Below are 26726 nucleotides of genomic sequence, written 5' to 3'. Positions count from 1 at the left end.
CTAGATAAATGCTGTATATTTGAATGTTATGCTTCATCAAGAATTTTGAATGGTATCATAATTTGAATGTGAGTCTCCAGTTTTCCTATTTATGCAAAATAATTCTCACAAATAATTGTTCTAAGGATTTGTCAAATGGGAAAAAAAAGCTTGCATGTATAGACCACATTTCTCACACACAGATCATCCCAAATTGCCAATGGAATACAATTCGATATGAAGTCATTGTTCAACTGCAAGGAAAGACAGCCGATTTGTGCACAGGGAAGTCACCCAAAAAGCATTTTAGAGAAATAGCATTTAATCTGTTTTAGCTGTCCTTCTTTGAGCAACTCACTTTGTTTCAGTATTCATTTCCCATCCTGGTTCTTTTCTGCCTACTCAAATATCCTACCAATTTTTTCAATGAGCCTTTTTTAGGGTTTTTTTCCCTCAGCTTCTGCACAGGATGACATTTCATTTTTCAGATTGCAATCTGCCTCTCAATCCATCATGATCTGTTTCCTGTGAGTTCATTGACTTACCATCCTTACTTAATCTCTGATTCCATCTAAAAACTCCTGAATCCATATTCATAATTATTATTTGAACCCTGCTAGCTAACATGATCTTGTTTAGAATTTATGTTGGCTAAGAATTTGTTGTCAGCACTGAATGAGTATCTACATTGAAAAATGTCAATATTAAGAGGATCAGGTATCATATGTCATGCTTGAAGTCTTTAACTTGTCTGCTACCCGATTCTGTATTACAGACTTTTATGCTACTGAGACAGTGAAGTGGCCCCTCACAATAGCGAAAGCTAGCTCTGTTTTCTGGTGGTCAGCCAATCTTCTATCTAATATGTTACCCCCTATACTGTGACTTTTAATTTCTGCAATAACATTTGATGTGGCACCATATCAAATATCATCTAGAAATCAAAATACAGTACATCTACTCGTTCCCCTTTATCCACAGCATGCATGACTTCTTCAAAGAACTCTAATAAAATAAACATGATTTCCCTTTGACAAAACCATATTGGTTCTGCCTGATTTCCTTCAACTTATCCAAGTACTCCCCGTTATAACTTCTTTAACATTTTTTTTCTGACAGTTATTACGATTTTGGTAAATTATTCCTCCTTTGATACAGTTGATTAAATCCTCCTCCTCCAATGTCCCTTCACATGGTCTAGCTCAATTGAATACTCATATCTGGTCCCATTATTATTGATTTAAAAACAAAGTATTCATTGTAAAGGTTCCTCTGCGCTCTCTGCCTGGCCTCACCTCACCTTTTGCCCAAAATCCTCATCTGTACTTTTGTTAACTTGAACTTTGATTATTCAATGAAGCCTGGCTTATCTCCTACATTCAATGCTTGGTAAACTTGAAACCATTTGAACTTCTGCTGCTTATGTCTTCACTCAATCAAGTCTCACTGACTCAACTTGCTGACCTGAACTGGCCTCTGGTCAAGCAATGGCTTATTTTTAAAAACCTCATTATTGTTCACAAATCCCTCCATAGCCTTCCCCTTTTCTATTTCTGTAATCTCCTTCAACCCTACAATTCTCTGAGAAACCTGCACTCATCTAAATCTGGTCTCTTGAGCACCCACAATTTTATTTGCTATAGGATTGATGGTCGTACTTTAGAAAACCATGCATTCTTTTATTTTGAACAGCTTGAGCAATAAAAAATCTATCAAGCCAGATTGTAAACATTTTGATGAGCTGTCTTCTGTTCTGAAGTGTAAATGCAATCACAGGTTGGTAGAAGAACAGAGTCATAGAGTTGTACTATAACACGGAAACAGACCCTTTGGACTAATTCGTCTTTGCCTGCCAAATATCCTAAATTAATCTTGTCCATTTGCCAACATTTGGCCCATATCCCTCTAAACACTTCCTAGTTATCTACCTATCTAAATGTCTTTTAATATTGTAATTGCACCAGTCTCCACCGCTTCCTCTGGCAGATCATTTCATGCATACACCATCCTCTGCATGAAAATGTTGCCCTTTAGGTCCCTTTTAAAGCTTTCTCCTCTCACCTTAAATCTATGCCCTCTAGTTTTGGACCTTCCTACCCTGAGGAAAAGACCTTCATTATTCACCCTATCTAAGCCCTTCACGGTTTTACAAATTTCTGTAAGGTCATCCCTCAGCATCTAATGCTCCATGTTTATAAAGCTGATGGATATAAGTAACATTTGATTGTATTGGAAGGTGAGCTGTTCTTTCTCTTTCCAAGCTTACAAAAGTGGTTAAAGCATAGTAAGCTTCATTATTGCAAGGATCTAGCAACTTTGTACAAGGTATTAGTGATTGTTACTTGGGGACCACAATAAAATAACTGTTCTATTACTCATTTCCTTAAACTAAATTGGGGTTGTGTGATCTGTCCTTAAAAACATACAGTAATTTGAGGCTCTATTAGGCATTGTTCACTAAAAGTCACTCAGAGCTGTCAGAAAAACAAGCATATTGGTCCACATACAAAAATGCGGCTGCACTTGAATGAAACATTCCAGAAGTTCAGACATGTGTAGTAATATTGTCATTGAAAGGTTAACGTGCATTCTCTTTGTATCAGAAACTCATAAAAACTTTGAAGAAGCAAGGATGATACAGGGTGATCTGCTCTTAAGTGCAATTTGAATACTTAATTGATCCTCACTTTTTCAAAGGATTTCATTTGACTAGTCTGAGCAAGCAATTACAGTATATGTCATTCACTGAACTTGTATCATAAGAGAGTTTGATTCCCATTAGACCCCATGACTTTGACAGAGAAAAAATAACTGCTTGTTTCCTCAAAATTAAGTACTTAAACCTGGATTGCTGTGAAACAGTGTAATTTAAAGGGAAGCAGCAGATTTATTAGGTTTTGCCCTACAATTATTCCACCTTCATATAGCTTGCAGTGATCACAGTAGGGTGGGCTGGCTCACCTGTAGAGACAATCTATTCATACTGCACAATAGTCACTGTGTTTGATCTTTTACTCAACCTTATTATCAAAATCATCAGTGTGCCTATGTCAGTCATTTGCTCATTAGAAGATGTGCATCTGCTCACTGGATTACAGGAGAAAGGCAATGCCAAGATTTTTAACAACCTTTTATTTAAAGTTCACATTTCTCACTTGAAAAGTGTTCCAAACTCCAGATTTAAATTTATCTGTTCCAAAATCTGTACTTAGCAATTTTCTTTTTATCCTTCTGTTATTTACCAATTTTCCCATCTAGTTTTAAGTCTGTTGTAGCATTCCCCAGTTGATGTCCTTTATCGATCAGCGGAAAAAATATAAAAATGGATCTGCCTTACAAGCTTCTTTGCAGACAGAACTGGATTGTAATTGATTGGTAGAAAGTGTACTTCTACAAAATGATTTTGCCAATCTTTCTGCTCTTCACTCAGATCCTGACCAAAGGAACATGTGCAATTCATTCCATAATAGAAGTTCAGTTTGGTTTTTAAGATGACATTTTGCCACTATTGGCCATTCGAGAATTAAATCAAAAAAAATTTCATGTGATTACAATGTATTCAGTTTTTTGCCCTTGTTTCACAGACAGCAGTTTTGTGCAGGCTAGCAATACAATCTAGTCTATAGCAATCAGAAACTCAAGTAAATCTGAAAGATCTTCCATTAGAAAACAAAAACTGTTTCTTACAAATAACATCATGCAGAAAATCTTGTATGCGTACAGAAGACAAGCTAGAGACTTTTTGTTTAAGATACCGAAAAGAGAGACATGGGTGTAGTAGAGACTGTAAATATAACATGGCAACCAAAAAAATCTAAAAGGAAATTTAGGAGAAATCTCTTGATCTATGGAGTGGTTAGAAAGTAGCTACTAGGAATGTTAGAAGTGAAAAGCTTGATGATTTAACGTGATGCTAGATAAGCACATTATGAAGAAAGGAATAGAAAGATTTCTATGTAGAGTTACGTGAAGAGGGCTGGGAAGAAGTTCATATGCTTCTTGAATGGTCGGTTCAGCTGAATGGCCAGTAAATTGTACACTGTAAATTTGATATAGATTGCTCTGGAATGTACTCTGAAATGGAACCTTGGATGATTGCTGAGCAAAAGTAGCTAAGACAATCAGAATTGATCCTATTTCAATTGGTGGCTGTCTGACAGAACAGGAGGATTTAGGAAATAAACTATAGGACTTCAAAGATAGTAACATCAGGATTACTGCCAATGCTGAAAAAGATCAAGAATAGGGAAACAGACCAAAATACTGCATAGTTGTCGGGATGATGTAGGAGGAAGGGATGTAGATTTTAAGGTGTTGGGAACAATTCTCAGGAGGATTGGATCTACCCAGGTAGGACTAGGACAAATAGCCTCGCGAGAGCATTCATTATTACTGTGGGGGATGGTTGAAACTCTAGTGGGAGGAAGATGGAAACCAGATTGAGGACACAACTGAGGGAAACAAAGATGGAAATGGAAGATGGAAAATTGGATTTTATGGAATGAGAAAAGGTTAATTAATAATTATGTCAGTGGTCTTTAGGAAAAAGTGAAGTGGTTCAATCCCAAACTAGAAGAAAATGAAATTACAATGGTGTGTGGAACAAGTTGGCTGCGATAGACTCGGTAACCTCATTAAGATGCTGACATTGGATTGGCAATGGTTAATATTTAAGGAGTGAGTGTGTGCATTGCAGCAGGTGTACTTTCCTTTTGGGTGAAATACACAATATGTTAACATGGTTAACAAAAGAAATTAAGGATAGATTTAGATTTGAAGAGAAATCATATGAAGTTGCATGAAAAAGTGGTAAGTTGGAAGACTGGGTAGTTTGGAATTCAGCAAAGAAGGACCTTGAAGTTGATTAAGAGGGCAAGAATAGGATATGAGAGTGAGCTTGCAATGAACATAAAAGTAGACTGTTAGAGCTTGTATAAGAATGTAAAAAGAAAAATGATTAGTGAAACAAATGTATGCCCCTTATTGTCTGAAAAGCTAGAATTGCTAATGAAGGACAAGGAAATGGTAGAGCAATTAACCAACTGTATTTGTTCTGTCTTCAAAGAAGAAGGCATAAATAACTTCCCAGAAGTACTAGGCCCGAATGGCCAACTTCTCCTCAGAGAATTTGAATTAGTCAGTAATAATTTATCTTAATTTGAAATTAGAAGTCTGTCTGTAATAAACAGTCAAGTGCAAGGAAGAGAAATACAAAATCAGGTTGTATATTTATTCGTCAAAATAATGTCAACTCTCAAAATTTGATAGAATGTTTCTGAGTAGCACAAATGTTTAAATCTAGTATCAGTGAAGATCAGTACTTTAAGGACTAATGTATCATCAAAATATCTGTACAACAGCTGCCTGTTCTGGTTCTTATTGATTCTTTAAAGTAGTAAGATAGAAAAGTATACCAGTTTAGAATATTAATTGACAGAAAACATCGTTGTTTCATAAAATAACAAAGGATTTGAAATGATTATTCTGCTTGGACTTTCTTCATGCACAACCTTGAATTGTATTCAGTAGTGGTTGATGTATTGTGGATGAATCTAATATATAATAAATTATTCAAGTGCTAGTCATTTACAAAATGGTTTTTCTAATTTAGTCATCTTGTTTAAAGCTTCAATATCCAGTAGCAATGTAACCACTCAAATAGTGGAAAAGCTATGAATGCAATGTTCAAATTCACTTTTATTGTTCATTTATAGAGTCATAGAGTCATACAACACAGAAACAGACTCTTTTGTCCAACTTATGTCCACGCTGAACATAATCCCAAACTAAACTAGTCCTACCTGCTTGCTCCTGGCCCATACCCCTCCAAACCTTCCCTATTTATCCAAACATCTTTTAAATGTTGTATTCTCATCCATCACTTCCATTTGTTGAAGAGAAATTTTGACAATGACTTGTCGGTCACAAGAGACATGAGATACATGAAAAGTAAACCTTTAATGAAATATCACATTGCTGTAATATCTGGAGTGACTGTAAGAGATTTCTCAAGAGATCTGGCTCCTTATACACACAGATTAGATCACTAATTGGGTAGTAGTTAAAGTTTGATGACAATCTGGTGTCCTTTAGATACTTTTATCATGCTTTGAACCTTTCAGGACTCTACTTCTGACTCAGAACAAAAAGAATGACAATTAACCTTACTCAGTGTTTTTGTGCTGGCACTTATGCCTCAACTGGAAAATTTTTAAGAGTAGGTGATGATGCAATTGTGATTTTGAAAGAACCTTGCCTTTTGTTTGAAGGAACAATGATTGGTAATAAGATTTGTCTGAAAACAGTGACACGGTCTGTAGCTCTATCTCAAATGTAACCCCAAGAATTTATAAAGTCAGAGGTGTACAGCACAGGAACAGTCCATGCCGACCATAACTCCAAACTAAACTAATCCCTCCTGCCTGCATTTGCCTCACATCCCTTCAAAAATTTCTTATTTCATGTACTAATGTAAATGTATTTTAAACATTGTAACTGTACACTTATCCACCTCTGAATGTTCATTTCAAACACAAACTACTCTCTATGTAAAAAAAATGCCCCTCATATCTCTGTTAAATCTTTCTTCTCTTACCTTAAAAATATGTCGAGGAGAAAGTGAGGACTGCAGATGCTGGAGATCAGAGCTGAAAATGTGTTGCTGGAAAAGCGCAGCAGGTCAGGCAGCGTCCAAGGAAAAGGAGAATCGATGGAAGGGCTGATGCCCGAAACGTCGATTCTCCTGTTCCTTGGATGCTGCCTGACCTGCTGCGCTTTTCCAGCAACACATTTTCAGCTTAAACATATGTCCCCTAGTCTTGAAATTCCCCACCCTCGGGAAAAGACACCTATCATTCACCTTATCTATACTTCTAATTATTTTATAAACCTCTAATAGATCAGCTCTCAATCTCCTATGCTTCAGTGAAAAAAGTTTCAGCCTATCCAGCCTCACCTTATAAGTCAAACCCTCTATTCCTGCAAACATTCTGGTAAATCTCCTCTGAACACTCTTGAGCTTAATAATATCCCTCCTATTACAGGGAAACCAGAACTGGGTGCAATATTCCAGAAGATGCCTCATTAAAATCATGTACAACCTCAACATAATGCCCCAACTTATTTCCTCAAAGACGTGAGCAATGAAGGCAAGCATGCTAAACACTTTCTTCACCACCTTATCTATATGTGATACAAACTTCGAAGAATTATGTACCTGAACCCCTAGGTTTCTCTGTTCGACAACACTGCTCTAAGCCTTACATTTAATTGTATAAGTCTTGCCTTTATTTGTTTTACTGAAATGCAATATCTCACATTTATCCAAATTAAACTCTATCTGCTACTCTTCAGCCCATTGACCCAATTGATTAAGATCTCTTAGATAACATTCTTCATTGACCATTATACCACCAATCTTGGTGTCATCAGCAAACTTACTAGCCATACTTTCTATTTTCTTTTCTAAATCATTTATATAAATGACAAACAAAAGTGGACCTTGCACCATTAACTATGGAACACCACTGGTCATAGGCCTCCAGTCTGAAAAACAACCCTCCACCATCACTCACTGTCTCCTGCCATTAAGCCAATTTAGTATTCAATTGGCAAGCTTACTCTGATTCCTATCTGATCTAACTTTACTAATTAGTCTACCATGCGGAACCTTGTCAAAGGATTTAGTGAAGTCCAAGAAAACAATGTCTATCACTCTGCCTTCATTAATCTTCTTGGTTATTTGCAAGAAACTCAATTAAGTTTGTGAGACATGACACATTTTCCTCACACAAAACCACGTTGACTATCTCTAATCATTCCTTGCCTCTCCAAGTGCATATAAATCGTATTTTTCAGATTTGCTTTCAACAACTTACCCACCAGCAAAGTAAGATTTCTGTACACCCTGCACCTGTCAATGATTTCTGCTCAAGTGCTATGAAGCTAAATATTTTCCTGAAAGTGCAATAACACTTAAATTATATTGTAAAGTAGGAAAAAAATGACATTGTTTAAAACATTGTCAATAAAGTGTTTCTAATACTTTGTTTCAAGTCATTCTTGCATATCCTGACTCAATGTCCTAATCTCTGCAATTCTCTGTCAATTTTATTTTATATTTTAAAGATCGTTTATTTTGAAACATAAGTTCTTACCTTCTTTCTCTGGGTGAGTTTCCAATCCTCATCTGAATAAAAAGCAGGATAAAATAATTAGTTTCTGATTGGTAGTAAAACAAAATACAAATAATTGTTTGAGGCAACAAAACTGAACCTGACAATTTTGTATTTTGAATATTTTCAAACACAATAATCCATCCGTTCCTAGTGGATATATGTTCTGAACCAGACCACCATAACCTCCATCATTGAATGTAGGTAAAGGTATTATTTTTCTCCTGTTAGATTGTAAGCTATGTGGTTAGAGTTTCTTGGAGTTGTAGAGGATTCGACATCATTTAAGTATGGTGTATTATTTGTTGTTGATTGCTTTCGACACTCTATCATTATTACAGTGAGGTATAGGAGTTTGTAAATTCACAGTCTGAATTACAGCTGAGCAGATCTAAACCTTCTTTAGATATTGAACCCTACAGTAAGTACATAGAACTTCATTTCAGCAACCCTTCTAAAATTTGTAAACGAGATACAGGGTGAGTTAGGCATTAGTTTACAAGGTAGAAGATGGTGTGTAGGGAATGCATGAATTGTAGTGAGTTGGCATTATGTTGTCATAAGAATTATAAGGGGTCCTGGTGATGGGTTGGATAGCATGAATTGGACGTTGGGTTGGACAAGGAGTGTGGGTCGGTGTAAATTGATTTTTGTGGGCATAAAGAGTTGGTGGGGGGTTAAGTAGTAAGGCCAAGAGGGCATAATTTATCAAAACAAAACTATTGAGTTGAAGTCCAGGGAACTAGACATGGCTTTTAAACAGCCCATTTCGGCACTCAGCAGCCTTTGTGACTGATTTGGATCTGTGTCTCGGACCAATGGACCTTACACCATGCTGTACCCAAACTGCTAGAGCAAAAACAAGAATATTCAGAATATGGCTTGTATGCTAAGACAAAAAAAAAACTTGAGTTGACCACTGTGGTCCTGAAAATCTCTCCTATATCTCAGAAACTAACAGGTTTTTTTTAAAAACTGGTATAAAGTAGGGTATCGCCCAAGGAAGAAATGATTCACGTTCGGTCAAACAGAATAAAGAACTGTGGATGCTAGAAATCTGAAATCAAATGAGAAATTTCTGGTGAAACCAGTAGGTCTGGCAGAACTGTACAGGAAACAGAGGTAGTAGTGCCTTTTGCTACTGTGGTGGATTTTGTCTCAGCTATCAAAATGTGAGCAGATTTCTCAGAGCAGTTTTCATCTCCATAGATGAAAGCTGTTAATAAAGATATATTTTTCAGCTTTGTAGTTATAGAGCATCAACCAGGCAGAGAAAAACCTCAAGGAAGAGGTTTGTATAATTGTAATAATGTTGAATTAATACAGCAAAGCTATGCAAATGCTAAATGCTCTCGTCACTTTTTCTTATCTTCAATTAGTTGCAGACTTTAAAGTTTCAAGTCAAGATACATATTCATGCTTTCAATATAATTCACTGTTCAGCTTTAATACTTATATATATTCTAGCAATGGAGAATGGTGTGGGACTCAAACTGAGGGGAGAAGCGTTTTTTTGGGTTATATGGACAAATTTCCTTTCAGGTGTTCAGCCTCCCATCAACCAGGCAATCACTGAAACATTCTGCTGGGGGCAAGATTTATCTGTGCTTTGAAACTTCTGCTCTGGATGCAGAGTACTTGCCACCCCAGCTCCTCTGGTCTAGGTCCCAGTCATCCTGGTGGAGCCTAACCTCCCCCATCTAACTTGATCCTCACTCCACCAGGGCCTTTATTTTTATTCACTCCTGGGTTGTGCGTGTCACTGGGCTAGGCTGGGGCTGTGTTTATCACCCATCCCTAGTTGCCTTGGAGAAGCTGGAGCAGAGCTGCAGTGTTCACAGTTCAGACTGTGAAAGAGGGGGGAGAGCGCAATCAGTTACTCACCCAGAGAGGGGAATAATCCACTCCCAAGACCCTCTACCCAACTTCTCCAATTGAATGTCATCACTAGAAAGGATTACAATTATCAGACGATTTGCAGAAATAAGGAAGTTTCTGGAGGGATGGATCTTCAGAATGGCTTGCACACTTCTTTCTCCCAATTACTTCATTTTCCAACTGAGGGGTGAAGAGGTTTGGAGGGGTGATGGTTAACTGGGTTTGAATCTGAGTTGAAGAGTTGATGTTTGCTGATTAGCTTGACTTCAGACATTAGTAAGATTTTGGAGTCCATTGCGAAGGATGAGATTTCTGAATACTTGGAAGTGCATTTTAAAGTAGGGCAAAGTCAGCATGGTTTCATCAAGAGGAGGTCATGCTTGACAAATCTGTTAGAATTCCTTGGGAAGATACTGGGCAGGTTAGACCAAAGAGAGCCAATGGATGATATCTAGCTGGACTTCCAGAAGGCCTTTGATAAGATGCCATACAGTAGGCTGCTGAGTAGGATAAGAGGCAATGGTGTAAGAGGCAAGGTTGAATAGATAGAAGCTTGGCTGTCTGGCAAAAGACAGAAAATAGGGATGAAATGGTCCTTCTCAGGATGGAAGCCAGTGACTAGTGGTGTTCCACAAGGGTCAGTATTGGGACCACAACTTTTCACTTTATACAGAAATAATCTAGATGAAGGAACTGAGGGTATTCTGGCTACATTTGCAAATGATACAAAGATAGGTGGTGGAACAGGTAAGTGAAGGCAGGGAGGCTGCAAAAGGATTTCAACAGGTTAGGAGAGAGGGTAAGGAAGTGACAGATGAAATACAATGTTCAAGTGTGAGTTCATGCACTTTGGGAGGAAGAATAGAGCCATGGACTACTTTCTAAATGATGAGAATATGCAGAAATCTGAAGTGCAAAGAGCCTTGGGGGTTCTAGATAGGATTCTCTTAAGATAAACTTGCAAATTGATTTGGTAGTTAGGAAGGGAATATGATGTTAGAGTCATGGAGACATAGAGATGTACAGCATGGAAACAAACCCTTTGGTCCAACCCATCCATGCTGACCAGATATCCCAACCCAATCTAGTCCCACCTGCCAGCACCATATCCCTTCAAACCCTTCCTATTCATATATCCATCCAAATGCCTCTTAAATGTTGCAATTGTGCTAGCATCCACCACTTCCTCTGGCAGCTCATTCCATTCACGAACCACCCTCTTTTATATCTTTCCCCTCTCACCCTAAACCAATGCCCTGTAGTTCTGGACTCCCCCACCCCAAGGAAAAGACTTTGTCTATTTATCCTATCCATGCCCCTCATAATTTTGTAAACCTCTATAAGGTCACCCCTCAGCCTCCGACGCTCCAGGGAAAACAGCCCCAGCCTGTTCAGCCTCTCCCTATAGCTCAGATCCTCCAACCCTGGCAACGTCCTTGTATATCTTTTCTGAATCCTTTAAAGTTACACAACACCTTTCTGATAGGAAGGAGACCAGAATTGCACGCAATATTCCAACAGTGGTCTAGCCAATGTCCTGTACAACTGCAACATGACCTCCCAATTCCTGTACTCAATACTCTGACCAATAAAGGAAAGCATACCAAACGCCTTCTTCACTATCCTATCTACCTGCAAGTCCACTTTCAAGAGCTATGAACTTACACTCCAAGGTCTCTTTGTTCAGCAATACTCCCTAGGACCTTACCATTAAGTGTAAAAGTCCTGCCAAGATTTGCTTTCCCAAAATGCAGCACCTCACATTTATCTGAATTAAACTCCATCTGCCCATTGGCCCATCTGATCAAGATCCTGTTGTAATCTGAGGTAACCTTCTGCACTGTCCACTACACCTCCAATTTTGGTGTCATCTGCAAACTTACTCACTACACCTCTTATGCTCATATCCAAATCATTTATATAAATGTTGAAAAATAGCAGACCCATCACCGATCCTTGTTGCACTCCACTGGTCACAGGCCTCCAGTCTGAAAAACCCTCCACCACCACCCTGTGTCTTCTACCTTTGAGCTAGTTCTGTACCCAAATGGCTAGTTTTTCCTGTATTCCGTGAGATCTAACCTTGCTAACCAGTCTCCCATGGGGAACCTTGTCGAACACCAAACTGAAGTCCATATAGATCACATCTACCACTCTGCCATCATCAATCCTCTTTGTTACTTCTTCAAAAAACTCAATCAAGTTTGTGAGACATGATTTCCCACACACAAAGCCATGTTGACAATCCCTAATCAGTCCTTGCCTTTCTAAATACATGTACATTCTGTCCCTCAGGATTCCCTCCAACAACTTGCCCACCACCACGTCAGGCTCACTGGTCTGTAGTCCCCTGGCTTGCCCTTACCACCCTTCTTAAACAGTGGCACCATGTTAGCCAACCTCCAGTCTTCCGGCACCTCACCTGTGACTATCGATGATAGAAATATCTCAGCAAGAGGCCCAGCAATCACTTCCCTAGCTTTCCACAGAGTTCTAAGGTACACCTGATCAGGTCCTGGGGATTTATCCACTTTTATGCGTTTCAAGACATCCAGCAATTCCTCCTCTGTAATATGGACATTTTTCAAGATGTCACCATCTATTTCCTTACATTCTATATCTTCCATGTCCTACAGTCTATATCTTTCATGTAAATACTGATGCAAAATACTTGTTTAGTATCTCCTCCATTTTCTACGGCTCCACACAAAGGCCACCTTGCTGATCTTTGAGGGGCCCTATTCTCTCCCTAGTTACCCTTTTGTCCTTAATGTATTTGTAGAACCCTTTGGATTTTCTTTAATTCTATTTGCCAAAGCTATCTCATGTCCCCATTTTGCCCTCCTGATTTCTCTTTTAAGTATACTCCCACTGCCTTTATACTCTTCTAAGGATTCACTCGATCTATCCAGACTATACCTTACATACGCTTCCTTCTTTTTCTCAACCAAACCCTCAATTTCTTTAGTCATCCAGCATTCCCTATACCCACCAGCCTTTCCTTTCACCCTGACAGGAATATACTTTCTCTGGCTTCTTGTTATCTTATTTCTGAAGGCTTCCCATTTTCCAGCTGTCCCTTTACCTGCAAACATCTGCCTCCAATCAGCTTTCGAAAGTTCTTGCCTAATACTGTCAGAATTGGCCTTTCTCCAATTTAGAACTTCAACTTTTAGATCTGGTCTGTCCTTTTCCATCACTATTTTGAATCTAAGACAATTATGGTCGCTGGCCCCAAAGTGCTCCCTCACTGACACCTCAGTCACCTGCCCTGTCTTATTTCCCAAGAATAGGTCAAGTTTTGCTCCTTCTCTAGTAGGTACATCCACATTCTGAATCAGAAAATTTCCTTGTACACACTTAACAAATTCCTCTCTATCTTAACCAATAACACTATGGCAGTCCCAGTCTATGTTTGGAAAGTTAAAATCCCCTACCATATCCACCTTATTATTCTTACAGATGGCTGAGATTTCCTTACAAGTTTGTTTCTCAATTTCTCTCTGACTATTAGGGGGTCTAACATTCCCAATAAGGTGATCATCCCTTTCTTATTTCTCAGTTCCATCTAAATAACTTCCCTGGATGTATTTCCAGGAATATCCTCCCTCAGTACAGCGATAATGCTATGCCTTATCAAAAACACCACTCCCCCTCCTCCTTTGTCTCCCTTTCTATCCTTCCTGTAACATTTGTATCCTGGAACATTAAGCTGCCTGTTCTGCCCATCCCTGAGCCATGTTTCTGTAATTGCTATAACATCCCAGTCCCATGTTCCTAACCATGCCCTGAGTTCATCTGCCTTCCCTGTTAGGCCCCTTGCATTGAAATAAATGCAGTTTAATTTATTAGTCCTACCTTGTCCCTGCCTGCCCTGACTGTTTGACTCACTTCTGTTCTCAGCTGTACCAGTGTCAGATTGATCTCTTTCTCTGGGTCCCACTCCTCCACCTTACTAGTTTAAATCCTCCTGAGCAGCTCTAGTCAATCTCCCTGCCAGTATATTAGTCCCCTTCCAATTTAGGTGCAATCTGTCCTTCTTGTACAGGCTACCTCGACCCCAAAAGAGATTCCATTGATCCAAAAATGTGAATCATTCTCCCATACACCTGCTCCTCAGCCATGCATTCATCTGCTCTATCCTCCTATTCCTGCACTCACTAGCTCATAGCACTGGGAGTAATCCAGATATTACTACTCTCGAGGACCCCCTTTTTAAATTCCTGCCTAACTCTCTCTAATCTCCCTTCAGAATCTCAACCTTTTCCCTTCCTATGTCATTGGTTCCAATGTGGACAATGACCTCTTGCTGGCCCCTCTCCCCCATGAGAACATTCTGCACCCTCTCTGAGACATCCTTGATCCTGGCACCAGGGAAACAAAACACCATTCTGATTTTTCGCTGCTGGCCACAAAAATGTCTGTCTCTTCCGCAGACTAGAGAGTCCTCTAACACAATTGATCTCTTGGAAGCCGACGTACCCCTTGTTGCATTAGAGCCAGTCTCAATACCAGAAACTTGGCTGGTCGTGCTATCTTCACTTGTGAATCGATCACCCCCTACATTTTCCAAATCAGCATACTTGTTTGAAATGGGGATAGCCACAGAAGACTCCTGCACTTCCTGCCTACCTCTCTTACCATTCCTGGAGTTAACCCATCAATGTGACTGTATCTGAGACTTCCCCCCCCCCACTTCCTATAAATGCCATCCATCATATACCGTTGCTGTTGCAAATTCCTCATTGCCTCTAACTGTCTCTCCAACCGATCCATTCAAGCTGATAGGATTCACAACCAACAGCATTTATTGCAGATATAATCCGCAGTAACCTGTAAACTCTCCTTAAACGCCCACATTTGACAAGAAGCACATATCACTCTACTAAAGGCCACTTTTGCTCTTTCACAATCTACAGACCCGCAAAACCAGAAAATAACACTGTCTAATTTCTCTACAAAACACTGCCCCAGGTTAACTTAATTGTTATGGCTTATATTTTATGTTTAATCAAGAGACATATCTCAAAAAACATAGAATCAGGAAAGAACCCACTCTACTCACTATTGCAGATTTTCTGTAAGCCACACTTAAAACAATTCTCTTATCTGTTTCTGTGCTGTGACTTCGCCCAACAGGTTCCTCCAAGATCAGTTATGAATTTCACTGTTTGTTATTTTTTCAAGATGCACTCCGAAGTCCAGCGATACACAAATTCAAACAGCAAAGGCGGTAACTGTGGTTCACTATGCCGGTTCACTGTGGTGTCAGTTTCTTTCTCTCTCTCTCTCCTGCATTGACCTCATCATGTGCTTCCTTTGTCTGTTCTTCTCCTTTTTAAAATTGCTGTTGTTTTGATGTTTTTTTCCCAAAGCTCCAAAACAATACGACAGCATATAAAACACTAATTGCTGCTCTGGGAATTGAAGGAAATTACCTCCAAAACCTAAAATACCTCAAAAAAGGAGCAGCTGTTACAGCCTGAAATTTTTCCCATCCTCCATCTTGGATTGCCCAGAATCCTGTTGTCATTCATCTCGAGAGGACTAGAATATAAAAGCAGGGATACACTTCTGAGGCTTTGTAAGTCTCTGGTCAGACCACATTTAAGTTATTGTGAGCAATTTTGTGCCCCAAACCCAAGAAGGATGTCTTGGCCATGAACTGGGTCCAAAGGAGGTTCACAAGAATGATTCCAGGAATGAAAGGCTTAACATATGAGGAATGTTTGAGTACTTTAGTACTATGCTCAATGGAGTTTAGAAGGATGGGGGGAGGATCTTACAGAATACTGAACGGTAAGGCAAAGTGGACGTTGGAAAGATGTTTCCATTGGCGGGAGAGATGACGACCCAATTGCACAGCCTTAGAGTAAAGGAAAGACCCTTTAGAATGAGTAGGAGAAACTTCTTCAGCCAGATAGTGGTGAATCTGTAGAATTCATTGCCACAGTAGGCTGTGGAGGCCAGGTCATTGAGTATATTTAAAACAGGTAAGCTCTTGATTGCCAAGGTGATCAAAGGACATGGGAAGAAAGCAGGAAAATGGGGTTGAAAAACCTTTCAGCCATGATTGAATGGCAGAGCAGACTCGATGGGCTGAATGGCTATTTTCTGTTCTTATGCCTTATAGTCTTGTGGCTTTGTAGATTGAAAAGAGAGGGAAGTGAAGGTTTTTCAGACAGGGCACATTCAGGTAGGTACCATTTCTACAATTTCTCTGCATCATTGTATTTAGGGAAAAAATGCCTATCAGAAGCATTGAATATGAATAGCCCTCACCGAGACATAAGCCATCACTCAATATACAAGCAATTCACTGAGTAGCAGTTACTTGTGAAAGTTTCAGTTTGTCAGAAGGCCTCTCATTGAATTATGCCAAATGTTATGAGAACGAGTTGATGAAGGGTCACAGGACATGAAATGTTGACTCTACTTTCTCTATACAGATGCTACCAGACTTGCTGAGTTTCTCCAGCAAGTTCCTTTTTTTGTTGTTGCATAAATTGCAACCATATGGCCTTACCTATTACTTTGCTAAATACGGCAACTTACATCAACAACAAAGTGCTCAGACCCTTGTTTGTGATCACTTGCACCATGTTGTGCTAGTTAATTTTTCTTTCACTGTGTGTTGCCTTAAAATTTCCATTTTGAGGTACTCTGTCACCCAGATCTCTTTTGATCCAGAAAGACAAAACTTGAGTTAGGGCATGAAAAGTTCAGACAATAATTGGTAATGGTGAGTCATGATAACCGATTGGTATTCCATGACATAATGTGGTAATCGGGATAAAAACAAACATTTCAGCATCAAGGAAATATTTGAGCAAACCAAAAGCATGTTAATGATATGGGTTTGGTGTCTGAATATGGGATCATCCTATAATATACTCTGTTTAGAGTCATGAAACTTGCTGATGTTTGCCAAAACTTCATTTAAAAGAACCCTGAAGATGGATGCCTCTGTAGCAGTAAGAACATTAACAAGGGAAGGGCAGATGCAATGTGATTTTGTAAAATGGGGACTGGAAACAGCTACGTGAAAGTAAATCGCAGTCGAAGATGTGGAAGGCATTTGGAGGCAATAACAAAGGCTCAAAACAAATACATTGCCATGAAGATTAGTGGTAATCTCAAATCTAGATCCTCCCTGGAAATCAAAGAACATATATATTTATTTATCTCAGCCTTGAATATACTTAAAAATCCAGCCTCGACAGCCCGGTTTACATTTGGTCTCGACAATGTAAATGAGGCAAGCAAGAATACAATAGACAATAGTGAAAGAAGTGCAAATAAAATGCTGCTTCACCTGAAAGATGTGTTTGGGGCCCTGTACAGTGAAGAGGAAGGAAGTGAATGGGCAAGTGTTACACTTTCAATGATTGCATGGGAAGGTGTCATGGAGAGTGAGGACTTTTTATTGGTAATGGAGGAATCAAGGAATCATGAAGGGAATGGTCCCTTTGATATGTTGACAGTGAAGGAGAGGGGAAGATATGTTTGTTAGTGGTTTCCTGCTGAAGGTGGCAGAAATGGAAAAGCATGTACTTTGAATGCAGAAAATGGAGGAGTGGAAAGTGAAGACGAGGGGGAGGATGAGTTGGAGAGTCCTGTTAAGCACAGATGAGAGTTTTTTCATACTCCTCTGGTGACATTCTTTTTTGTGAGTCTTTGTAAACAATTACTTGCCACCTAATGGGGATCAGAGTGTGAAATATAATGGAAACTAATTGGCCATCTTGGCTGGGAGTTCAAGTTACCTTCGCTCATGTTTTTTTAAAATCTGTTTTAAAAATCTTCATTCATTTTTTTCCAGCCAGTATGTTAAAAAGGAATCTTTGGCATGAAATCACATTTTCATGATGCAAATTAGGGAAGCACAAAAATGAACGGAATGACAAATGAAATCAAAGGAAACATAATGATACATTGTAAATACTTAAAGAACAAAAAAAAGTTAATGTTATTCACTATAAGATAGCATTATTTAAACAGGATGCAGTGAACGTTTTAATGAGAGCCTAATTTTAGCTAACCACATTCCATAAAACATTCACACTACTGATGACTAGCTCTCCATATTTATACAACCGATTCAGACCCAGTTAGCTCTTAATTAATATATCCATCATCTGTTCTCGCATTCTATTAGGTCTTAGGCAAGTCTTCAGGCCATAAAATATGTCTGTGTTTTTGGAGGGAACTGATATGTTAATGATTCCTAATAAATACTTGGAATTTGGCTTTACAAAAGAGGGGGACATTGTAGTTAAGGAAGTTTAGACTATCAGACTGAGTTAAGGAATATAATATTTAGCACTTGTGAAATTGGATGCATGTCAGGTCTGGATGATATGTAAACCAGGTTGCTAAGAAAAACAAGGCAGGAAATAACAGCCAAACTGACTGTCATTTTCCAAACTTTTCTGGCTATTGTACAAAATAATTATCATGTAGTCATGTGTACTTCACCCAAAGGCAAGACCTGAGATCATAGCCTTCTTCTTGTCTCTCATTCATGTGCCTGTGTTTTCATATTCCATAATTTCCTTCACTTTTATACCCATATAGCATTGATATTTTTGTGCTTCCTCTTTGTCTTTATCCTTAATCTTCCATTCATAAGATCTTTTTCAAGTCTGTTTCCTTCGAGATCTGCACGTGTCTAGTCTATGCTTTTTACTAATTGCATTCAGCAAGTATTTTGTATCATTTGTTCTCCTCACCATTTCATCCATTGTTACTTTTTCTGTCTCACTAATCCTTTCAATTCGCCGCAAAACCCATATTAAAACATTTTGTACAAATTAATCTGCTATTTCAATAAGGTCAGGTCTCAAATCCGTACAAGCAATCCAAGTTATTTTCAAGTCATTGTTTGGATTGTTCATCCAGCTTTCAAGTTAGCAACTGTCTCTTCTTCCTGTATTCAGCTTTCACCATAGCAATCTGTGTTCTGAACTCTTTGTTTCACTTACAATCAGCAAATATTATGCTTCCTAAAGACTTGCACCTGTGCTTCTTCTAGTTCAATTTCCTCTATGAATACATGAATATTTCTTGCCGATTTTGAGTTGTGCATCACCTTGGTTTTTCCAATGTTCATTTTCATTCCAACGTTCTCATGTGCTCTTTATTGGTCTATCTGATAGTTCTTGGAATACAACGTCTCTGCTTGCTGCAACTATATGGCAATCTCAAGTTTGCACTAATCTTTTCATTTTCTCCCAAATCATAATCCCAGATTCTCTGTTTTCAAATGTTTCTTTCATCAATGCTTCAATAACAACATTGAAGATGAAAGTGATAACCAGCATCCATTTTGTACTCCTGTTCCAATTATACATAGTTTCAACTCCCTGTTGACTAATCACATTGTTGTTGTTTGTCCCATTTCTTATTATCTGTGTATTTCTCCAGTCTGTTCCAATGTCTGTAAGCAATGTCAAGTGTTTAATCCAGTCAATCTGATCAAATACAATTTATAAAGTCTAAAAAAGAAACACTTGTGTGTTAGAACAACTGCATTCACTCATTAATCTTGTAATTCCCATTGTTTCTCAACTCCTCCTTCCTCACAGAAATTGGTCACCTTCAATGTGATTCTGCATCTCCCCAGCCACTCTCTGTATTACAATTAATTGCTCGACAATAAAGAACGTAAGCATTGCTAAAAAGAAACACAAAGTCAATTTTTTTCACCTTGCGCTCATCAGAGCTGGCCTGCAAGAAAACCACACTTTGGAGGGCAGCAACAATTTTGCAAATGGGGCATATGTGTTGGAAATAAGAATATTGAAAGTTAGCAGTTCCTGCTGTATCTCCATGGTCTGACCAATCAACAGCCCCTTTTCATGCATAAAATAATATTCTCTTTCTAGATTTGGTTTCTTCCATTCCAGTTCAGATGTGTACAAAATGGAAAGTTTCAGCATTTTGTCTCTTTTCAGCAATGTTTATTAGAATTTTCAACACGCTTTTCATGCATGGGCAATCAAACTTGTTGGACAAAGTCAGCACGTCAGCATGCCGTTGACTTCTTTCTTAAGATGATCATTATTGTCAGCATGTAATTCTCCGGCCATTATTCTGTAAATAGATATCTTTGCACAGCTTGGTAAACATTTCTGTTATGTCCTTTCCTTGTTAATAAATTCTGCATATATTTCATCTCTTCCAGCTGCTTTTCCAGATTTTATCATTTATTGTTGCTCTTATCTCACTGTCAAGTATGGATGAATGAAATTGATGTTAATGTTATTCTCTTTTAGTTCTATCATTCCAGATTTTATCATTTTTTGCATACAGTTCTTCTGTGTATCCTGTCCATACTTTTTTAATAACTTAAGAGTTAACACCTTCCTTACTCTGAAATGCTGTTACTTTCAGTCCTTTATATTGAGTACCAATAATCCCAATTGTTTTTTCATACATAAGATCTACTCCGCTCTCACTATTATATAGCCCAGTTAAAAAACAGTCTGCTGCTAAATATTTCCCATTTATTAAAGCTGCCCAACCCATCTTGTTGTTGTCATAGGTTTTGTTCTTCTGCAAAAATCTGCAACTTTCAGCCTCAGTCACTTATTTTTCCAATTTTATAGTACTACTTTTTTTAAAAATCTCTTTCTTCCCTAACAGTATTGCTTCCATCTCCTATAAGAATCAAATAGGTTCGTCCTCTGTCATATTCAATTTTTTCTTCTTTTCTATTACATACTTCCCTTTATTTGGATATTCAGTTTATTGGTATGTAGACCTGAATGATGTCAATGTCCATTGTTACCCATTTAGTTTCATCAGCAAAATTTTTTATTTATTTTTTGAACAGAATTGAGGCTGTTTTACAGTTGTTTGTTTTAATGATAGCTAATTTAAATTATTTCATAGTATTCAGCAGGGGAAGTGTAATTGGTGAGTAGCTGCTTCATCTTTTTATCCATAAAATGGATTCCTGCAAACTAAACTTAATCTGGAACAGCAGGGATCAATATTATGCTTTATTTACATAACCGTCAGTTTTCCCTTGGTAATGTAAGGAATTCCCCAGGAAATGTATCTTAGTTTACTGCCAGCTGTTTTCTCACATTGTATTCCTTTTTTGGTACAATAATTATACCATACTCTGAAAATTGAATGGAACGGAATACTTTTGAACACTCCCACTTCATTGTCAGACCAGATATGGAGGTCCTTCTGAGCACATCTTTTATTTCTGAATCAGAACAGTGTGAATTTTAAAATAACCGTTTCTATGTAGTTTAAAAAAAAGAACTGACCTCAAGTTTAAGGAGTATAAACTAATGAAAGTCTGTAATGTAGGAGATTTATATTAGTTCCATTGAGTTCATCCCTTGGTGTAGAACAATATTTTTTTCATTTCAAAGACTGCTGTCATTTTGGAAATGTGCCCATAGTGTGTTGCTGAATGATGTTCAAAAATGTCAACTGCTAACATCTTTCACTTTTACTGATTTAATACATTTTCAGAAAAGTACAGAGATTTAATTTTCAGTGTATGTCCTCTAAAACAAATTGCTACTTTCCCAAAAGCATTGCTGTGCTGGAAATTGAGTTGCTTTATGCTGCTCCCCATCTATTTGTCAAGGCATGAATAATAGCTTATTACCTTAGTTCAAAAATAATTTCCTTTCTTTTAACTAATATCAGTCATTAGATACTAGGTACTGATTAACATTCAGGATTCTGAACTCTGTCTTTGTTGGTTGATTGTGATCAGTGTTTGAAAAAGAAGTAAAAAATAGTGGGTAGACTGGCATGAGGTTCTCTTAATTAACTCAATGTGATGCTTCTAGTGACTGGAAACAACCCTGTCACCCATACTGGGACCACATGTTTGTAGAAGGAGATCTAAGAAAGGGGCAATGATATTTGCAATTTCATAAGTGGAACACGGAATTTTGTTTAAAAACTGAAGCATTTAAATATTCAGAATTATATTAAATTTAAAGAACTGTTTCAGTTTTTGTTGATATCTCTTTTGAACTGTTTAGTGCAAAATGCACAACATGATGAAAGAATCACATGAATAAGGTGAAACTGCTTATAAGGTTATGAAGACTGTATTCAGTTCAGAAACCTGAGCCTGTCTGCATACTAATGTTTTCTAGTTGTTGTAACAAGGTCAACTAGGTAGACTTTGTAGAACATGAATTCCTTGACTGGGGTTGTTATCTTGGTCCAATCAGGGAGCCCTGGCTGACAGATATAAACGGAAGCGCCAGAGCTTCTGCTTACTCTGCGAGCTGACTTTGAGAGAGCTGGACTAGTGTCTAGTATTATGATGTGTAAATACAGGGTTATGGCCTCAGTGGAGTTATTTCATCTTTCATATGCTCCATTCACATTATTTCTGAGCAATCCACACTACTCTCTGTTAGCTTCTTGCCCTGGAGATTTAACTATTGTCTGCATTTGCTTTTGCTTGAAAGATTTTATTCTTCTAAAATGAATAATTAGGAAATAGGTACAACTAACATTAAGAAGTTCCTTTCAGCTATCCCTATTCGTACATATGGAATATCTGACTGAAATTTTAAAGCTACCTCTACAGCAGATATTCCCATTTAAATGGATGGCTTATGGCGAGTACAGGTATAGATCCATATCTAGATTTATAATTTGATTTATTGTGTTCATATTTCTACATTTGAAATTCACATACGCGTGCTATCATTCAGCTGTCTTCATTTGCAACTACCTCACAGACGAATTAGCTTTTTTGAAATGTTCAAAGCACTAGGAATTTGAAAAGCCTAAATTTGGCAGGAGATAAGTGCAAGGAAGTGAAAAAAAAATGAGAGTTCCTAAAAGGTGCATTGGAACTTCTGGCTTCACATGTGATTAATTAGCTTCAGGATTATAGAGTAGATACTGATTCAAGTGAGAATTCTGCTTGGGTGCCACATGAATTTGGAGTCTATGATCATCAATAACTACACACACAACAGTTTATCAACCAATGGTTTAAAAATTATGATAAAAAGTGTTGAGCTAAATCTAATGAAACATTTATTCAAACAGGCATATAATTAATCCAAGGTGCATATGCTTTTGGAAATAAAGATAGGACCATTTTTGAGAAATTCTTTTGAAGATAACTCTTAATACAAACTATCCTGCAATTGTACACATTCAGAATTCTTTATATTAAATGAATGTGCTTTGCATAGTTAGATCTGTATTTTAATCACAATGACAATGAACTAGTACAAAAAGTAATAAGTAAAAATACGCCAATCACTTATTTTTTGGTTCCATCCAACATGTGATTCTGACTTTGCCAATGTTTGTGCAGGATATATAGGATATGTCGCTAAGGTATTTGATTAAAATCCAAAATAAATTATCTGTACTTTCTAGGAAGCAATGACATAACCACATTTAAAATATTAGTACAACATAAGCATCCAACTGCAAAAGAAAAATCACAGCATTAAATGGTTGCTTAGAGAGAAACAATCAGAATAATTCTTGCATTGAGGTATAATTTATGCTTGGAGATTCTTAGACATGAATTATTTAAGAAAAGCTGTGATTCAGGTTTTTTTAAACATGATGCACAAACATAAACAGAATACCAACTTGGAGCATGAGAGCAGAAACAACAGATATACATTTAAACTGATCAATATGGAGAGTAGAAGATGCAACAAGCCCTACAACCAGAACCAACCTGACAACCCCATTCCTACCAGACCCAACCAGGCCCTACATCCCGGACCTGACTATTCCGATCTCCCAAAATCCTGCCACCAGATTTGGCCTGACCAACACTGGACTCACATGCCATGTACACCCACCATCCCCCCCACCCCACCCCATGGCCCTGACCCTGATGGGAGTTGACCCTACCCCCCACCCTCCAAAACCATTCAACCGGACTTAACATGACCCCGTGCTGATAGACCAACCAACACCCAGACCTGAATTGATCCCATTTCAGTCTTAAATACTATGGTTATTTAATTTACATTTTACTGAAGTTGCTATTTTAATTTCCCTGCTGATCAAGTCTCTGTGAAAAGTCAATGCGCGTACCCAAATTCTGCAAGATGTTTTAGCTGGCCCATGGTAATTAGTTGCCGAGGTGGATTTCTTTACTTTCCATCTAGCGAGCTGCTTATTAGCAACACAATTAACCCTCACAGCTGGTCTGTGGTATTGAAATGAGCTTGACCACGAAAAGCAGTCAGATCGCCTGACAATAAGCTACAATGTCATTTTTTTTCTTTGAGAACCAAATTGTGAGACAAAAGAATGGTGATATATTTCTGTAGGGAAGGATGATAATAGAAATGGGAATGAATATTGAAAAAAACCCAAATAATGATGTGCTTAAACTGGCCAGATTATGCACTCAAAGCTTTATTGGTCCAGTCCTTGAAGGACTCATCTCTGTAGAATCAAAGTAATTATTGGAGGCTAAGTTGAAAAGACCACTGCAATACATTCTGTTCTGTCATAATAGTGAAGTGTGTGATGCAAAATAGTATTTTAAAACATAAGATGCTGGAAATAGTAAACTAACAGTGCTCTGTAGCCTCTGTTAGATGACGGGAACCTTCTCTCCACACCAGTTAGGAATCCCCCATTATTATGGAGGATCCAGGATAAAGGTAGGTGCAATGGGGGTGATGGGTTATGGTTTTTGGTTTTTGGCATTGGGTTTGTGGGGTGAGTGGGCAGCGAGATCAAAGGATGGTTCCCAGTAGGTTTGTGCTGCTTGACGTCCAATTAATCAATCAGGCACTGATTGGGCCCCTAAGGGTCCCCTGCTTCCTACTCCATCAAAATGGCAAGTAGCAGCTGTTGATTGATTGATTTATTGTCACTTGTACTGAAGTACAGTGAAAAGATTTGTTGGTGAGCAGTACAGACAGATCATAGTGAGCAAGGATGTACAGAGCAAAAGGTTTAGAAGGAGGCATACAGGTAACATTACACAGGAAGTACAAGAGAGATCAATGTTAGCAAGATCAGCATTACTGAATAGAGAGAGTTCAGTCATCAGTCTATAATGGCCAAGAACAAGCTGAACAAAATACTAGTGTTCAGGCTTCTGTATCTTCTGCCTCATGAAAGAGGTTATAGGAGATTATTACCAGGTTGTGAAGAGTCTTTGATGATGTTGGCAGCTTTTGCGCAGCAGCGAGCCATGTAAATGGAGTCCATGGTGGAAGGTTGGCTCCCATGATGTCCTGGGCTCTGCATACCACCGTCTGAAGTTTCCTATGATTCTAGACAGAGCAGTTGCCATACCAGGCCATTATGCTTTCAATTGTGCATCTTTAGAAGGGTGGCACGGTGGCTCAGTGGTTAGCACTGCTGCCTCACAGCACCAGAGACCAGGGTTCGATTCTAGCTTTGGGCGACCGCCTATAGGGAGTTTGCACATTCTCCCTGTGTCTACATGGGTTTCCTGTCAAGGATGTGTAGGTTAGGTGGATTAGTCATGGAAAATGTAGAGTAATGGGTTAGGGAAAGGGTCTGGGTGGGATACTTGTCAGAGGGTCAGCGTGGATTTGTGCCAAATGGCCTGTTTCCACATTGTGAGGGTTCTATGATTCTATGAAGTTGGTGAGGGTCCTTACGGACATGCCAAATTTCCTGAACTGCCTGAGGGAGAAAAGGTGCTATTGTGCCTTCTTGACCATTGCAACAACATGGGAAGACCAAGACAGCTTGTTGGTTATCGTTACTCTGAAGAACTTGATGTTCACACCCTCTTGATCTCAGCTCTGTTGATATAGATGGGAACATGTTCTCCTTTCTTACTAAAGTCAATAATCAGTTCTTTAGTTTGTTGTGCAAGTTCGTTGTATTTGCTTCTATGGTGCATAAGCTAACACAGCTGTAATTTTCTTATTATCCCTTTCTACAGGCCAATTTGAAAAGGAGTGTTTTACTTATTAACCTTTTAGAATGTTTTTGTTAAATAATGTTGATGGCATGGCTGAGCTGCAATCTGTTGAACAAAAGTGAGCTTAACAATGTTTGAGGGTGAATTACTATATCTTGTTGCTGTAGGTTTGTGGTTGAATTTTGTTAATAAAAATGCAATTTCCAACAATCAATCTTAATATGTCTTTCAAGACAGCAACATTCCTGAAGCAGGATACTGCCATAATGAAAATCCATTCGTATATTAAATCTATTTTAATTATAACACTTCTTCCACATTCTGAATCTAGGATTGATTGACGGTGCTGTGATTGAATCAGATGTAGATTGGCTTACCTTTCTTATGTCATCTATTTGTTTATATATAACAAATGTGGGTGTTTCAATAGTAGAAAGTGATTGAGCTGTGTAATCGGTGTTGACAAACTGTAATGCAGAACTGATACTAGCAACAAGTTGGAGAAATGGAAAACTAACTAGGCTTGCTTTGGAGTGTGAAGTGGCAAAGACTTAATTAAAGCTTCAATGTACTGAAGCTGGATCAGAAATGTTTTGGAATTTTAGACGATCTGTGTGAAATGGGTATGTAGGCTTGGAAGCTCAGCTGAGGTTGTAAACAGTCTGGTTCTGTTTGAGACCTTAGATGATGATAGAGAGATGGATAGGATCAAGTTGCAGAGCTTTTAGTGGAGATCGGCGATGATGCTTTCAGTCTGCCTAGTGTCTAGCTGGAAGAAACTGCCATCAGAGAAGCAGTCTGACTGT

General features: G+C 38.3%; 1 protein-coding gene and 1 long non-coding RNA gene across 7 annotated transcripts in view; one reads left to right on the top strand and one right to left on the bottom strand.

Annotated features, from left to right (window-relative positions):
• LOC140483809 (bis(5'-adenosyl)-triphosphatase-like) overlaps window positions 1-26726 on the top strand; it is a 1171574-nt gene that overhangs the window by 632935 nt on the left and 511913 nt on the right. The window lies entirely within an intron of this gene.
• LOC140483810 (uncharacterized) overlaps window positions 1-26726 on the bottom strand; it is a 50372-nt gene that overhangs the window by 2477 nt on the left and 21169 nt on the right. Inside the window, exon 2 of the long non-coding RNA XR_011962041.1 lies at window positions 8136-8167. This is a non-coding gene — a long non-coding RNA (uncharacterized lncRNA). The remainder of the gene's footprint in view (window positions 1-8135; window positions 8168-26726) is intronic.

The sequence above is a fragment of the Chiloscyllium punctatum genome, chromosome 12 (assembly GCF_047496795.1).
Source record: "Chiloscyllium punctatum isolate Juve2018m chromosome 12, sChiPun1.3, whole genome shotgun sequence".
NCBI classification, from domain to species: Eukaryota; Metazoa; Chordata; class Chondrichthyes; order Orectolobiformes; family Hemiscylliidae; genus Chiloscyllium; species Chiloscyllium punctatum.
Note: the sequence above shows the minus strand (reverse complement) of the source record. Positions and strands in the feature narration are given on the sequence as shown.